Below are 6,438 nucleotides of genomic sequence, written 5' to 3' on the forward strand. Positions count from 1 at the left end.
ATCGTTGATGAAGATATTGAACAAAACCAGCCCCAGGACTGACCCTTGAGGCATTCCACTTGATAACCAACTGCCAATTGGACACTGAGCCATTAATTGCTACTTTTGAGCCTAATGATCCAACCCAATTTCTATCCACCTTACGGTCCATTCATCTAACCTGTACTTCCTTAGCTGGCTTGTGAGAATGTTGTGATAGACCATATAAAAAGCCTTGCTAAAGTCAAGGTATATCCTGTCCACTGCCTCCCCTGCATTCACAGAGCCAGTTAACTCATCATAGAAGGCAATCAGGTAGGTCAGGCATGACTTGCCCTTGGTGAATCCATGCTGACTGTTACTTCTTCATCCTTACCTTGTTCACCTTCTTCTCCTCCAAGTGCTTAGTTAGAAATAGATTCCTTGAAGATCTGCTCCATGATTTTTCCAGGGACTGAGGTAAGGCTGTAATGTCTGTAGTTCCCTAGATACTCCTCCCCATTCTAAAGACGAACACTAAATTTGCCCTTTTCCAAATGTCTGGGACCTCTCCCATTTGCCACAAGTTTTCAAAGACTTGAAAACTCTGCAAACACATCAGCCAACTGCAGCAGCATCCTCAAGTACATTGTGTCTGACCCCATGGATCTGTATATGTCCAGCTTTTCTAAATAGTTCCTAAGCTGTTCTGGAAGGCCAACACTATCGAGCCGGCTTCCAGATTCCAGGCAACACATGCACAAATGCCAAAAATGCCACTATGTAAATGGAGAACTGTCATTTGGGTGTATAAAGTGAAATGGAATTTTGCCCTTGAAGGCCTCCGTGTTCAGGGCCAGCTCCCTGGAAAGCAGTGACTGAAGGATATACATATCCTTAAACTTTATATGGTGTGGCTTTAGTGTTAAAAATCCTTCATTTTCTCTCATGTACCTAACCAAACAAAGGACCTCATAGAATTGCAATCACTCAGAATTGCCACACTGGGGAGCTGCTGATCTATAGTTTATCTCTTAGAAAGCTCAACAGGATGCTGGTTCCTATCTTGCACTGCAAATAACACCCACATTCTGAGAAATTCTTCAGTAAAAGCCTTTGTAGGACATGAACAGCTAAGAAAAGCGTTTCTAATTTCAGCATGATGATTAGCTCTTGATAATGATGTGCATAGCTGTTGCTAGACTTATGTTTGTCAATGTATATTTTGTAATTCTGGTTTTAGTGAATGATAATCTACTTGTAAGAAAGGACACTTTCATGATTCTGTGTTTTTATTTGTAAGGAGGGGAAGCTCAATTAGATTAAATGCAACTGTCTTCTGAGCTATGTCAAGATGTACTGGTAGCTTTCCCACCTGATCTAGAATAACTACTGTAACTCAGGAGAGCTAGTTTGGGGGGCATATTATGGTCTCTTTTGTACCAGAATAGAACAAGCATAACATGTGACCAAGAGGACTTACTTCTCAATTAAATTGGTGTACCAAATACTAGACTCTGGCCATAGATTTTATATTCTACAGAAAGTCAGATTATATCCTGGGATCCTGCCTAAATTTAAATAATCCTAGTTTATACATTTCAAGAACAGACTTTCCCTTGGAGTCTCTTCTGCAAAAAAAACAATGACATATTTGGTTCTCTAAACTCTAAGGTTGGAGGTGTAGAGAAGTCTTCCCAAGACACACATATGTTTGTAAGATCTTATAGGAAAGTCTATGAGGCTCATTCTTCTGTCTAGAGCAGGGGTGGGCAAAATGCAGCCCATGGGTTGCAGGGCCCCTAAAATATTTAGAAAATTAATATTTATCTGCCTCTGGCTGCCCATCATGTGGCTCTTGATGGCTTGCCAAAACTCAGTAAGCGGCCCTCTGCCCAAAACGGGTGCTAAATGGTGCCCATTTAGACCAGGGGTGCCAAACTCCCGTCATGTCTCAAGCTGGATCCAAGCTGTGGTGCTCCTTGTGGGCCAGATACAGCCTTTGGCATAAAGAAGTGGCAGCTCCAGCTCCAACATCAAGCACGTAGCAGCAGCTCTGGCCCTTGTCTCAGCCCATGCTGGAGCTGAAGGTGGAGTTGCTGCCGCTGTATGCCATGGCAGCACCAGCTCCAGCAAGGGCACACAGCAAGAGCTGGCAGCCAGGGAGGTAGAGCCGCAGTAGCGGAGACAGACAACATGGCCGGAGGATGACCAGGGCTGTATCAGCCCTCAGTCACCCTCCTACCACTGATCACCATGTCTCCTCTGACCCAAGAGCCCCAGATTCTGCAGCAGGATGCTCACCCTAGCCACATCCCCTAACTTGCAGTGACCCACTAGTAACCCTGCAGGCTGGACAGAGCAGCTCTGCAGGCTGTTATGTCTGACACCTCTAATTTAAACCACATCCATCCCTGCTCATTAGTATGATGATGAAGAGCAAGCTTGTGAAAACATTCAAATGCGCTACCAAACTGAGAAAGACAAAGCGTGAGCAGAGTTAGCTGAAATGAAAGATACCACTCAGAATGACATTACGTCACTATGCTTTCATTCTGAATGTAATGTTTCCCCTCTCAGAAGCGTAGGAGAGGTTCATGATCCCAGACTCAGGCCCAACAGGGTCATTAGCGAGATCAGAATAATAGCACAATGCCAGCACATTGAACAAAGAACTTTGTTCCTGTGTAGTCCAGGAGTTTCATAGTTTCATAGATTTAGGGTCGGAAGGGACCTAGTAGATCTTCTAGCCCGACCCCCCGCCAGGGCGGGAGAACAACAAAACCCCAAAACAAGAAACGGGACTCAAATGAGTCCAGCCAGGTAGGCATCCAGCCTCTTCTTAAAGACCCCCAGGGTAGGGGCCAGCACCACTTCCCTTGGAAGTTGGTTCCAGCTCCTAGCCGCCCTAACTGTGAAATCATGGCAGTTGTGCTATCATAGTAAACTCATAGGGATTTTAAAAATGCTGAAACACATGCTTTTGTCTCCACAATCAAGACAATTTCTCTGGTGTTGTAGGAATTGGAGATAAATCTAAAACAAGATAGGTGTCAAAAGACTGTAAGAAGTATTGGCCTGTCCACAGCTTAAACAGGAAAAGGAGAAGATTACCATTCTATAGCACAGTGAAGAATTGAGAAAATATAAAATGTACGTCCAAAGGAAGATTAAGATTCATTCGGGTCCTGGGCAAACAGAAAATTGGAGGGCACCCCCACCCCATTACAAACATGAATGTATCAAAAAACATTAATAAGTATACCCATTAAATGTTTACACAGTGCATTAAGCAAGAAGGCCAATCAGTGAAAATGTAAACTGAGGAGTCAGTGGATTCATTCTGGTGCGCAGTTGTTGTTTGGTCTCTCCTACGTATTTTCCATCTGGGCTTTTGTTGCACTGGATGAGATATATTACATTTCTGGAGGTGCAGCTGTAAGATCCAGGAATGGTGATGGTTCTGTTGTGGGAAAAAAGTGGTGCGGTGCACATGAGAGGAGTGTGCACCAGCAGACAGAGGGTGGGTCATCGCAGTCATCCACAGCTTTAGTTGTCTCCCACTCCACCAGCATCATGGGAGCTGGGAGGAGCGGGAAAACAGCAGTTTCCCTGAAGCAGGATAAATTTGCCCCACAGCAAACTGCACATGCAAGGGTGTGCACTGCAGCAATAAGTAACGGCACAGGTTTTTGGCGCTACTATTTTCGCTGCAGCAAGTGCACACCCCTGCATGTGGGGATATGCTCAGAGTGTCTGTTCAGTCCTCCAGGCATCCCAAACTGTACTGCTCCTCACCCCAGTCTCCCAGCCCATGCAGAGCAATAATGCTGGTCTGGGGTGCAACCAGGACTCTACTGCCCAAATATCTATTGCCTACAGAAGGCACCTACCTCAAGCTGTCTAGCCTCTCTGAAAGGGTCAGACCTCCCTGTTTCAGTGGCCCTCAAAAGAAGTTATTCACCCTTTTAGGCAGGCTGAAGCCCAGGCTGCTTATGATATGTAAGAGTATATTATATACATTATTTGTTCTATAGCAGCACCGCAAAGATTCATAGGTTCATAGATGTAGGGTCAGAAGGAACCTGAGCAGATCAAGTCTGACTCCCACCCTGGGCAGAAATGAATACTGGGCTCATATGACCCCTGGAGCTAAGTAATTATCAAGCCTCCTTTTGAAGACCCCTAAAGATCCCTTCTGCCCACCTCGCCCCAAATCTTGGTGTCGTCAGCGAATTTGAACAGAGTGCTTTTCACCCCCTTGTCCAAGTCGCTAATAAAGAAATTGAACAGTACGGGCCCGAGGACTGAGCCCTGGGTGACTCTACAGCCCACATCCTTCCAGGTCAAATATGACCCATCCACCACCACTTTCTGGGTGAAGCCCCCTAGCCAATTTGCAACCCATCTAACTGTGTAGGCATCAATGCCACAGTCACCTAGTTTTTTAATGCGAATGGGGTGGGAGACAGTGTCAAAGGCCTTCCTGAAGTCCAGAAAGACTACATCCACCGCAATACCTGCATCCAATGATTTTGTGACCTGATCGTAGAAGGCAATCAGGTTGGTCTGACAGGACCTGCCTTAATGAACCCATGCTGGTTGCCCTTGAGCATCATCACCCCTGCTGGTCCCTCACAGATGTGCTCCTGGATAATTTTCTCAAAGAGCTTCCCCAGGACCGAAATAAAACTAATGAACCTATAGTTGCCTGGGTCCTGCCATTGGCCTTCTTCCAGTCTTCTAGCACCTGGCCAGAGCACCATGAGTGCTCGTAAAGCCATGCCAGGGGCCCCGTGATGACCCCTGCCAATTCCCTCAGCACCCTGGGGTGGAGAGCATCTGGACCTGCTGATTTGAACACGTCCACCCCTCCAGAAGTTCCCTAACTTGGTCCTTCCTGACCCTAGGCCTGGCAGTGTCTCTCCTGAGTCCATCCTGAATCCCAGTAGGGGAGATGTCCCAGTCCCTGCTCAGAAAAACAGAGTCAAAGAATTTGATTAAAAGGTCTGCTTTTTCATCTGGTGCAACCACCAGATTGCCAAGCGTATCCTGCAGGGGCCCCACATTGCCTGGTGTCTTCTTTTTACTCCCTATGTATTTAAAAAAGGACTTTTTGTTGTCTTTGATCCTTGTTGCTAGCTCTAGTTCCATCTCCGCCTTAGCCTTCCTAACAGCCTCCCTACAGACTCGAGCAATGGAGGTATAATCCTCTTTGGTGATAGCACCTCCCTTCCACTGGACGTATGCCTCCTTTTTGGCTTTCAGGCATTCCTGAATGCTTTTGGTAAGCCAAGGGGGCTTTTGAGCACTCTTACCCCCTTTGACTCGTGTTGGGACTGTCACCCCTTGGGCTCGGAGGATCGTCTCCTTAAGGAACGACCACTTGTCTTGGATACCTAGTTCCCCTACCCTCTGGGGCCGCAATGCCTCTCCTACCAATCTCCTCAACTCGTTGAAGTTGGCCCTCCTGAAGTCAAGGGCTACTGCCTTGCTACAGGTCCTTGACACCCTGTGCTGGATGGTGAATTCCAGTAGGCGATGATTGCTATCGCCTAGGTGTTGGAGGACCTGGAGTCCCCTCACCAGGTCATCGCCTGTGGCCAAGACCAGATCCGGCAGGGCATTCCCCCTGGTGGAACTATGTACCTCCTGAGTTAGGTGAAGGTCTTGTATCTCAGCAAGGAACCTACATGAGCTGTCAGACCTGGCTGACTGCTCCTCCCAGCAAATGTCCGGGTAGTTTAGATCACCCATGATGACCACATCTCTTGACTTAACTGCCTCTGTGAGCTGACCCGAGAATTCCCGGTCCAGCTCTTCCTTTTGGTTGGGTGGTCTGTAATAGACCCCCACTGTTAAGTCCCTTTTCCCGCGACCCCCTTATATTCTAACCCAGAGCACTTCAATCTGCCCCTCTTCTGACCCCATCCTGTTAGATGAGGACGTGTATTGCTCTTTGACATAGAGTGCCACACCCCCGACTTTCCTTCTCATTCAGTCCCGCCTGTATAGTCTGTGGCCCCTAATGTTTACCACGCAATTGTGGGTTGAATCCCACCAGGTTTCAGTGAGCCCTACTATGTCTGGGTTTGTACTAGCTATCTGGAGGGTGAGTTCCTCCTGCTTATTCCCCCTGCTTTGAGCATTAGTGTAAAGGCACTTAAGGCCTCCTATCAGTGCATGCACCCCTCTCTGATTCCTAGGACCATCCAGACCCTTGTCACTTACCTGGGTACTTCTTGTGCTAGGAGGTGTCCTCGTGTCCTCCTGTGGCCCCATCCCCCGGCAAAGTTAGTTTAAAGCACACTGCATGAGATCAGCCAACCTGGAAGAAAAGACACGCTTGCCTTTAGGGGAGAGGTGAAGCCCATCCCACCCGAGCATGCCCCCTGAGTGAAAATGTGGGTCGTTGTCCAGGCCTGCCTGGTAGCACCAACTCCGAAGCTGCTGGTTGACCTCACTGATGCAGGCCTCATG

This window comes from Gavialis gangeticus, unplaced genomic scaffold (genome assembly GCF_001723915.1).
Source record: "Gavialis gangeticus isolate Ggan-Ray unplaced genomic scaffold, GavGan_comp1, whole genome shotgun sequence".
Taxonomy (NCBI): domain Eukaryota; kingdom Metazoa; phylum Chordata; order Crocodylia; family Gavialidae; genus Gavialis; species Gavialis gangeticus.